Raw genomic sequence first — 7,661 nt, forward strand, 5'->3', positions numbered from 1 at the left:
CTCTCTCTCTCTCTCTCTCTCTCTCTCTCTCTCTCTCTCTCTCTCTCGCTCTCACTCAGCAACAGAAACAGAACGCACCCTTCCCCACCTACGTAGGAGCTGCGAAAGAGGCGTCTGTTACTGCTAAGAGGTGGGGGTGGGGGGGAGATGGGGGTGGGGGACTTGGAAAAGAGACTACCCCACCCGGATCCCAGAATGATGAAATAAATATATCCCTGCTCCTGTTCCTCCCCTTCCTCTCCACCATAGGAGATGGGGAAAAGTTAATTGTTCTAAGAAAAGTTAATCCCTGCAGTCCTCCTGACCCTCGTTCCCCCAAGGGGAATATGTGGGGAGGGGAGGTTCGAGTACTCGATTGAGATGGACTGAAGAGAAAAGGTTTTATTCTTTTTTTTCTTCTTTTTAAAAGGAGGTAGAAAGGGAACGGAGTTCTCAGCTGTCTAATTAGCTTCGCTCTCAGGAAGGGGAGGGGGGGGGGTTGGTGGAAACTGCGGCCCTGGTTTCAAAAATCGTCTTTCCTGTTTATCTGATCGCCAGCTCTCAGCCCAGCCCCGGTCTCGAATTCCTGCCTCTCCCCAACTCTTTGTGCGTTGGGGGTCAGGGGGAGTGGAGACAACCAGTTGGAGCCCAGCTGCTGGAGTGGGGGGAAACGCTGAAATAGGTGCTTATGGTAGGGGTGGAGGAGGAATGGAGAATACTAAAGGGTACCCCGTCCTGGGCCGTACCCTTTAGAGTTTTCATTATGTCCCTCTAAGCCACAGTCTCCCTCCTCCCTATAGGAAGGTTGCAGTCACACAGACAGAGGTGTATCTCACTGTCCTTCTTAGCAGATCTTAGCAAAGATTGGGGGACTGGAAGTAGGGGGTGTTCGTGTTTCCCCTTTCCGTAGCCAGCAGTGAGAAGGTAAAAAGGGACGGTTGCCTGGATATTATCTCTCTGTTCCAGATTCTGTCCTTCGTAGTTCCCACTTCCCAAGAAAGTTAAATATCTGGCCCATAAATTTTTACCCCTCCCCCAAAAAAGTGCTTTGAGAAAGCTCAGGGCATTAGGATTTTTTAAAAGGGTCAATAAAGTGCTGAAAATTTCCCGCCACTTGATCTTGTCTCTTCAAATTCTTCCGTGCTCCTAGGGGACAGGGAATTGCCTCAACCAAAACTCCTCCTCCAATTTTCTCGGAGGAGCTGGTATAGATTTTAAAGAATCTGTCCTCTGGCGTTTTGATTATTTGGTAAAGGGGGAGGCAGGGTCTGTAATTTGAACTAATCTTACATGGAATAAGGGAGAAAATACATTGGGATTTCCTCTCCCCACCCACTCCAAAATATCTATTCCCAGCAATTTCAAATCCCTTCTGAGTCTATCTGCCTCTCTCAAACTCTCCTCCACTCCATGCCCTTTAGGGTATGCAACCCCAAAAAGCTTGCTGCCCAAGCTTTCAACACACTGTGTCTTGTCTCACATCCCTGCCTCCTCCCCTTCTCCTCTGCAGAAAAACTGAGTATTTGTAAATCTGGACTCGTACTGCAATGTTAATAAATTTTAAAACATTCTGTTTCTACAAGAGGAGTCACTCTTGTCAGAGACGACAGCTTTTTGGGAGTACGTGCCACCCCTAGACAACCGGGGAAAAGCAGCCTACACAGCAAAGGGTGAACTCAGCTTATCTTTGCTTAACTGCCTAGCCTCTAGCTCGCCTCACGTCACGGTCTCGCTTTGTGTGGGAACCGAACTCTCGTCCAAGTAAAAGCAACCCTTTAGGCAAGGAATGAAGGTGGCAGGGGAGGCAGGAGAAAACCACGGGACCAGGACTGACTTAGTGTGTGAGGGGTGGAAGGAAGGTGTGGAGTAGGTGGAAAAGTTAGTGGGAAGAAAAGCAGCAACGGAGATATCAAAGGATACAGAGAACTTTCAGGCTTATAGATCCGACTTTCCCCCTGAGGTCTCTAGTTCTCCAGTCCCCAACTCCAGTTTGTCGTTTTTTTATTAAGACTTAGGAGATTTAAGGAAAACAAAACAAAAAGACCTGGGGAAAGGTGGAGGCGGGGGGAGGGGGGGAGTCCAAAAGATAGTTATCGATCTGACATCTCCCCATCGCTATTGAAAAGTTGAATTCCCGATAATTGAATGAATGAGTAGCTAACCCAAACTGATTTTGTCTACTTGGTGGTGATGAGAACTATTTGAGTTTCTTGAGTCAAAGGAAGATGTGTGTTCCCCTCCCCCTTCCCCTGCAAAGACCACCTGGGATTGAAGACAGTTCCACCGACAGCAGCCCTATAGCCCTCACCCTTTTCTCTCTTAGTTTATTATCATTTGAAGGCATTGAGATTTGGTCTTCGCCGCTTGGGAGTGGTAGGGGCTCATTTTCTGGGAGTTGTAAGGACTGCAGGGAGAGGGAGGAAGAGCTGGGAAAATTCTAACATCAACAACAATAATCTCTAAGTTCTCCCCGACTCTCGACAGTTGCCTGTCGGGCTGTCAGCCGCAACTGCCGGAGTCCAGGGGCGGCTGGAGCCGGCCATGAAAGAAAATTGCGGCTCATTGCTCTTATCTGAGCCTAGAGGTATTTATGGGCGTTTATTCGTCTGATCCGTTTGGGATAAAGACCAGGCCGGGAGTGCTTGGTCTGAGCCGCAATAGGCTCTGGAGCCAAATCGTAGTGGATCTGTTTGTAGCTGTGTCGATTTGTCTGTAGAAGCGGGTGCATAAGTAAATAGACATGTACATACATTTGTGCCTGTTGGGAGTATCTCTAAGGGTCTGTAGCTCCGTCTACAAATGTGTCAGTGCCAAATAATGGGTGTATGTATCAAAGACTAAAGCATACACACTGATAGATGTGCATACAAGCACCTAGGGGTGTGTGTGTGTGTGTGTGTGTGTGTGTGTGTGTTTGTGTGTGTGTGTGTGTTAACCTGGGGTCCATTGACTTTTTAAGAGATTGTAAGTAGATTTCAGAGGATCTGTGAACTTTGATAGGAAAAAATTACATCTTCATTATTAATCTGTAATTTTAATTTTGCATTCCTTACAATTTTTTAAAACCACTATTATGAGAAGAGGTTCATAGGTCTTCCCAGACCTATCAAAGGGGTCCACAGAAAAAGATTAAAAAATAAAGATATTAAAAAACGAAAAATATTAAAAACTTTTAATCCAGTATGTCCTAATCTTATAATACTACCATCTATCTAATTATCTATCTGGGAATGTATAGGGTTAATTTCGAATAAAGTAGAGCATGTCCATGTGTATATGCAAGCATTTGTTTCTCATGTTAGTTTCTCCTAAACTGTGCTTCTATGGCTGGTATAAATCTCCTATCTATATCTGGTTTATAAAAGGAAGAAAGTGGGAGTACGTGAGAATTGGAGAGTCACCTTCCCTTGAGTCGCTAGATTTCTCCTGGATACCCAACCTTCCTTGGGTTGAGGAACTTTAATTGGGCTTCTAGTCACCCAGTCCCACCCAGGAATTCTGCTCCCCCTCAAACTATTTTTAAACTGAGGGACCACTCTACATTACAGCAGAATCTATGAATTTATGGAAAGTAAAGGCAGAATAACACGGGAAATAACATAAGAATTTTCCACAAGATTGCCCTAAATCCTAAATGCCATACAAAGACCCTAATTTGCATTATGGAAATTGGTACTAGGAGTCTTTTATTTTCTTTGAGGGTGCTCACCTGAAGCTCACCACTTTCTCTCTTTCTACTTTCCCCTTCCAGATTTCTCCAAATCCCAGAGTCACAGAGATGAGGCCTTCTTCACTTACCCACCCCCTACCCTCATTCTTTTCTTCACTCTCAGGATCACCTTCATCCTAGGCTAATCCTGAAAGTAAAAGTTGAGTGTTCCCTTCCAGTAGAAAAGGAATAGGGCCTTTTAAGTCCCCTTTACTCCCTCAGTCCCCTCAAGTGACAACACAGCGGTGGCCTTAAATCAGGGGACTTATTGAGGCCATAAAGTCTACTCACATGAACAAGGCTCTTGAAAGGACAGAGGCTCTAGTTAGAGAGCCTTGGACAGCCCAAGAACCACAGGGGTGCCCCTTCCAACAGTCCCCACAGAGAATATCTACAATTTCTCCCTGTCCCTCTCTCCTGTTTCTGCTCCTCCCAGCCCAGGTAGCTGAGGCTCTGAATTACTCTATTCTGAGGAATTGCTGATATTCTTTAACTTCTGAACCCTATTTTAAAGTTTTTGAGGGTAAAGAATTTGTCAAAGCTACCACCCACACGTCATCTCTAAGAGCTAAGGCCCTAGCCAAGTACTAAGGGGGTGGATTGCACCTTGAAAGGAAGCAGGCAAATATTGCTCTCTGGCAGTTGTGAAAGGCCCAAGCTAATCAGTAACTCAAGAGACAGGGCAAAAATCCAAAAGTGCCCATATAATCTTTGCTTCTCCCGACCCCAAAAATGCCTTTGGCAAAAATGCTTCACCGTTAAGGGGAAGGAGGTTCTGTGGGGGGTGGGGGGGGAGAGGGGAATGAGCAAGTTATTTATTATTAATTTGTCACTTCATACAAACAACCATACATACACACATACCTTGAGTATACTTTTTCTTAAGCACGATTTGCATTCATTTCACCTTCTAGGGGTCATGGCGGCGGGGAGGGGGTGTAGACAAAGACGCACCGTTTTAAGCACCAACAGTTGCCAGGAAACTGTGTGTTTTTCTCCCCCCACCCCTGAAAGAACCAGCAAAACGCAATGGCCAACCAAGAAAGAAAAAAAAAACAGACCCAGTCTGTCTTTTGACAACCAACTGCAACTGCTCTGGGCCAGCAACCTCCAGAGGAGCCCCACATTCCCTTCCTCCTGGTTTTGACCCACTTGGGGAGCACAAAAATCAAATAAACTTTCAACAGCTGAATATCAGTCAACCTCGGATCACTCCTGTCCTCTCAACCTGTAGCAATACCCTCCCAACCTCCATCCAGTAACGTTCCAGCTCCTACGTCTTTAATTTCTAATCTCTCTCTCTCTCTCTCTCTCTCTCTCTCTCTCTCTCTCTCTCTCTCCCTCCTCTCTCTCTCTCCTCCTCCTCCTCCTCCTCCTCCTCCTCCGTCCAACGTTTTTTCTTTAATAAATCTGCGTCAGGGAAATGAGTTTCATATACACTCGTGATTTGACCTGTATTCAGGTAAAGGGCAAATGAAAGGAAGAGATCCCTTTGCCATAGGAAATAGATTGGGTTGTGAATAAATAAAGAGGGAGGGGAGGGAAGGAGAGGTGGAGAGAGAGGGAGAGAGAGAGAGAGAGAGAGAGAGAGAGAGAGAGAGAGAGAGAGAGATTTGTCCTCTGAAGAAAATAAAAGGGAAGGAACGGAAATCTCAACACCCTCAGCTTCCACTCTTTCGCCCAGTACTTTTGACAGAATTTAGTAAAGGCAAGTATCTTAGATAGCAAGAAGCTGTCTCTCTCTGGACAGTAGATGGCAGCAAACTGCATAATTTGGGCCAAAGCGAACTGTTAAAGGGGCGATTTATAACCCACCAGGGCTTCCAAAGAAAAGGACCTTTCGTTTGCTGAATTGTTTTTTCTTCTTTAAAATATACAACAAATGTCGTGTTTATACGCCGAGCATTCCTACGCCAGCCACTTACCCGGTTTACTCACAGACATTCAGGCGACCTGGGCCACCAGGGCAGCATAGAAGCTCACCCCAGGTTGGCCAGCCCCACTCTTTAACATCTCTGCTGCCACAAGTGGCTACCATAGCTCGCACTTTGGGGGGTGCCCTGAAGTACGACTGAACAGAGATATTCCCATTTTCTTCACCCCAAACTGGGCGAGAAACACAAGGTAGAGAGGAAGATAACCCATGTTTAGTCTTGAGGAATGAGGTGGTGGGATGGGGGGGAGGGAGTACATACCACACACCCACAGACCGCACTAATCCATCCTGGCCTCCTTACTCACACGTCACATGGCTCGGTTCCCTCTAGCTTCTGTACAAGGAGCCCCCAGATGCCATTTTTTTTGATGCCTCAAGACTCGTCTCATGCCCCCTTCGACCCCACAACTATTTTCAGAACCCCCTTCGCTAATTTTGATCTCCTCCTGTTCTGTGGTGAAGAGAAAGACGTGTTTGGAAAATCAAAATCAAAAACCACATAGACAGTTTTCCTTCCTGAACTGAGAGGCAGACGGAAAAGTCGGAATACACCCTGATTTCCTGCCCCAGACGTTAACAGATCCCTCTTTGGCAAATCAGGTATTTATATCTCTAGCTACATTCGTTATAGAAACAATTTCACTTTTAGAAACATACATTCAAGAACATGATTTTTAGAACTACTGGCATCAAAGATCGAAAGATCAATATTTCCCCCCCACACACTGCAACAAATAATCAACGCAAAGTACCATGTAATAAACGACACGCGCATCATATATGCAATAACGTACACAGCATAGATCACAGAATAACTGGGGATAGGCAAAACCTTTGGAATACTCTGTTCTTTTTCCTTTCAGTTCAGGTACCCTCTTCCTGCCCTTCCTCCATCACTTTTAATGTCTTCCCAGAAAGGAAATAATGAAGCTATTAATGTGAACTGTTTACTCCCCCAACCCCTTCTGTGTCTCCTCAGCCAGTTCCCCGCCCTTAGACAGGGTCTCGGTTCCTGCTGCCCTCTTCCGAATCGGGGCCTCCAGGGATCTTTCCCAATCCAGCCTGTTTCCCGTGCCAACTCCACTTGGACGCCTTGAAAACCCAGTTTCAGGGAAGAAAACTCTACCGGGTACAATTGAGGAGGGTATGAAGGGGGACTAGAACCCTCAGACGCTAGTGAGGTAAGAACTGGCTATATACTTTGGTCATATAGAGCGCAAATCTTCTCCCACCTAACCCTCTTGGTATTCTTTCCCCATATTCTTTTTCTTCACGATTTTAAACAAACAAGCAAAAAAGGAATCTTTCCCCTTCTTCCTTTCACTGTCTCTTTATTCTTCCGCCTTCTTTCGACATCCGCCTTCCATTCTAGAACCGACTATCCTCTCTCTCTCTCTCTCTCTCTCTCTCTCTCTCTCTCTCTCTCTCTCTCTCTCTCTCTCTCTCTCTCTCTCTCTCTGCAAAAGAATTCCGCTGAAATTGTATTCTCCGTTTACCCTGAGCCTGGGGGTTCAGATCCACCTTTGTAAGGAAGAGTGGAGATGAGGGGATGGGGTTGGGCACATCAACAAGTTCAAGAAAAAAAATCATTAGAAATGAACGGTAGAAAAGCAAAACGTAGAGCGTTCCCTTACCTTTGACGACTGCATAGGTTTTTTTTTTTTCCCTGGGATAAAAAGGGGTGTGGGGAGGGGGGAGAAGCGTTCGGTTTATCGTTCAGCTTCTAGATAATATTGTCCCAACCTGAGAGCCGTCGCTTCCCTCTCTGTGACTTGGGAGAGAGCTCCTTGCGTTTCTGTCATTTGCATAGAAAATGGAGTAAGTTCTCGCTTTGAAAAATGATATCAGGCTTCGGTCCGGGCAGATTTTCCATTTCCCCTCCATGGCTACTAAAAATCCCAAATCAGCAAACAAATTAGCTGAGAAATTAAAATTATTTTTGGTTCTCTCTCTTTTGTGTAATAATCACCCCCCTTCTCTCTCCCCCTCTTCTCTCTCTCTCTCTCTCTCTCTCTCTCTCTCTCTCTCTCTCTCTCT

The 7,661-nt window shown here is 45.8% G+C and overlaps 2 long non-coding RNA genes across 3 annotated transcripts in view; one reads left to right on the forward strand and one right to left on the reverse strand.

The window, feature by feature from the left end:
- LOC138143154 (uncharacterized) overlaps window positions 1-7,661 on the reverse strand; it is a 58,731-nt gene that overhangs the window by 51,051 nt on the left and 19 nt on the right. The window contains exon 1 of the long non-coding RNA XR_011163624.1: window positions 7,259-7,661. This exon is cut by the window's right edge and continues 19 nt beyond it. This is a non-coding gene — a long non-coding RNA (uncharacterized lncRNA). The remainder of the gene's footprint in view (window positions 1-7,258) is intronic.
- Window positions 1-7,661, forward strand: part of LOC138143151 (uncharacterized) — a 27,247-nt gene that overhangs the window by 9,602 nt on the left and 9,984 nt on the right. For both annotated transcript variants that reach the window (XR_011163621.1, XR_011163620.1), the window contains exon 2: window positions 6,604-6,805. This is a non-coding gene — a long non-coding RNA (uncharacterized lncRNA). The remainder of the gene's footprint in view (window positions 1-6,603; window positions 6,806-7,661) is intronic.

The sequence above is a fragment of the Petaurus breviceps genome, unplaced genomic scaffold (genome assembly GCF_028583685.1).
Source record: "Petaurus breviceps papuanus isolate PSGF00001 unplaced genomic scaffold, PetGlider_PUasm1.0 90630, whole genome shotgun sequence".
NCBI lineage: Eukaryota > Metazoa > Chordata > Mammalia > Diprotodontia > Petauridae > Petaurus > Petaurus breviceps.